Source organism: Octopus bimaculoides, chromosome 20 (assembly GCF_001194135.2).
Source record: "Octopus bimaculoides isolate UCB-OBI-ISO-001 chromosome 20, ASM119413v2, whole genome shotgun sequence".
Lineage (NCBI taxonomy): Eukaryota > Metazoa > Mollusca > Cephalopoda > Octopoda > Octopodidae > Octopus > Octopus bimaculoides.
Genome location: NC_069000.1, coordinates 35,682,540 through 35,685,417, shown reverse-complemented (window position 1 = coordinate 35,685,417; position 2,878 = coordinate 35,682,540). Strand labels below are relative to the sequence as shown.

The window sequence follows — 2,878 nt, the reverse complement described above, 5'->3', positions numbered from 1 at the left end:
GATTAGCCAGAGATGATTTTTAAAATGAGAATATCTGAAATAAACTCGACTGCTCTCATAAACGTGAATACTAAAAATGAACCCAACTGCTCTCAAAAATTATGTAAAAAAAAAAACAATATAGAAACCTTGTCCGGTAATCAGTTCGTGCCACTCCCGAGGCCAAACATCCCTGAAAGTTTCATCCGAATGAAAACAATACTTCAGCCTTCGCTAAGGCGGAGGTAATAATAATAATATGAGATCACTATGTCGCGCACATATGGTTGTGAGGCATGTGCCTGGTGTAACCTTATCAGACGGGTAGTCATGATGGGTATACTGAGCTTCGTATATTTTACCCCGGTGTTACTGACGGAATGCACTGCTTTCTCACTCAATATAAACTGGTCAATTACTGAAATCTGTAATCTTGACAGAAAAGTACGAAAATTGTTGACAATGCATAGACTGTACCACTCCAAAGCAGATATAGAACGACTTTACCGGCCAAGAAAAGAGGCTGGCCTGAACACCCACCTGACAAATTCTGATGACTGGATGTTAAAACTTGTCTTAAAGCATGAAAACAAGAGAACGTCATACTCAGTAACAAAACAGGGAAAGAAATATCTAAGTGAATTCTAAACACAACAAATCCCAGAATTATACGCACTGGAAACAAGCACAAAAAAAGCTAAGCATATGAAAACCCGTGCAAAACTGCTGCCGTAGATATTCTTATTGATAAATGACAAGAAAAACCTATCAATAGCAAATACCGAAAGAGAGCTAATAATGCCGATGCTGACAAAGCCCTTACCCATCAATGGTTAGTGTCTTCTGGCTTAAAATAAGCGACAGAAGGGTTCATCATAGCAGCCCAAGATCAATGCCTACCTACAAGAAGCTACCAAAAGGCCAACATCTTAAAGAACGGCAGTAGCTCATGTCGTGTATGTAAACAACAAAATGAAACCTTTGATCATGTTGTCTCCATGTGTAGTCTTTTTGCGCACACAGAGTATCTCAATAAATAGGCATGACAGAGCAGCAGAGTACATCAACTGGGTAATTTGCAAAAACTTGGACCTGCTCCATGATAAAAACCGATGGGAACACAAATCACTGCCAGTGCTTGAAAATGACCACATCTCACTCCTTTGGAACTTCACCGTTCAAACTGACAGAAAGACAGATGCAAATAGGCCAAACATTATATTGAAGGACTTCAGACAAAAATCATGCCTCCTCATCGATATGGCTGTCCCAATCGACATAAATATATCTGTCAAAACTTACCAAAAACTGAGCAAATATGAAGCTCTTGAAATAGAAATTGGCAATATGTGGAACCTCATGACTAAAACAATACCTGTTGTCATAGGTGCTATAGGAATGATAGCTATAGGGTCTGATTCCTAGCTAGCTCAGATACCAGGAAATCCAAAATTGAAAGAAATTCAGAAAATAGTGCTCATGGAAACAGCCCATATCCTATGTAAAATATCGTCTTTGTAATCCCCCATATATTTTAACCTGTAAACAGTGTCAAAATACTTTTAAATGTATATAACAGCAAACACCTTTTACTGTCATCTTTTACATCATACAGTCATCTTATAATCAAATTACTTTTAAAACGAACTTCTAATTTACTTATGTTTTGACAGACATTCTCTACAACAATACTCTGTGTAAAACCAAATATATGGCACCCTAGTCATAACACCAACTTGAACTTCTAACTTATCTCTTGAGATCTCTGGGTGAGACATGGAGTCAACTTGTAGAAATACAAAAGCAAAAGCCAAACATATAACAACAACAGTAGCAGCAGCCATAACAAAAATAAGTCTCCATTTAGTTACTTTTCAATCACTTAAGTGCAAGAATTTTCGTCTTCGCTTTTGCTACATTCGAAGGAATGTGAAGCAAACGTTGCGATTGAGAGGTATCAATCGTCTAAACCAGAGATATTCTAAAACTAGACGAGATACGTATACTTATACAGAAATAGTTAAATCTTGGTTTGGTTAATTAATTGTTTCTTGAACACTTATTATCTAATTGATTTCCACCAGATAATTAATTCTAGGTATGTGTAATATTACTGTTAATTAGCGTAACTACACAATGAAGTTGAATATAGCTTGGGAAACAGCCATCGAGGTTTTCGTTTTCATTACAAGTTATTCAATTTAATTGCTAAGCATGGGGACGGCGTGGAAACGTAGGTGTTTAGACAATAACCTTAACTTAACGACAGCTGCCAAGGAATTATCGACAAAGGCGAAACAGCTTTAGGAATTATATTAAGGAATATCAGGATAATATATTAAACAAATACTGAATTCTGTTAAGCTGCGTGAGTTTCAATTTCTTTGAATACACTGAAGGATATGAAATTTTAATTTGGCCATCGTTAAATTAGACAGCTTCTATGTGGATACTTCCAAAGGGGATTTTGCTTGACACTGGTTACCAAACAACAAAAACCCAGTGAAATACGTGGGTGCACATACATATACGTGCATGCACACACGGACACAAGCTCTCTCGCATGCAAAGTCCTTGTGCTTGTGTTGGTTTAGTGATAATCATGCATATGATATCTAGTATTACGAGATAGGCTGGTGGCGAGTCTGCAGGATGTAAAGTATTCGTATGTGCACATACTCAGCCATTTTAAAGATGACTACCCATCTACAAAACACATCACACTATCTTACGTTGGTTAAACATTATCACTGATATATAGCAGCGCATATTAGTGATATGAAACCACTGATATCAACTTCATAAGATAATCGTATATATATATATATATATATAACGCACACGTCCTATTTTACAAGTAAGTCTACTATATATATATATATATATATACACACACACA

The 2,878-nt window shown here is 36.4% G+C and overlaps 1 protein-coding gene across 1 annotated transcript in view; it reads right to left on the bottom strand.

The window, feature by feature from the left end:
• LOC106877389 (sodium- and chloride-dependent glycine transporter 2) overlaps positions 1-2,878 on the bottom strand; it is a 32,225-nt gene that overhangs the window by 6,150 nt on the left and 23,197 nt on the right. The window lies entirely within an intron of this gene.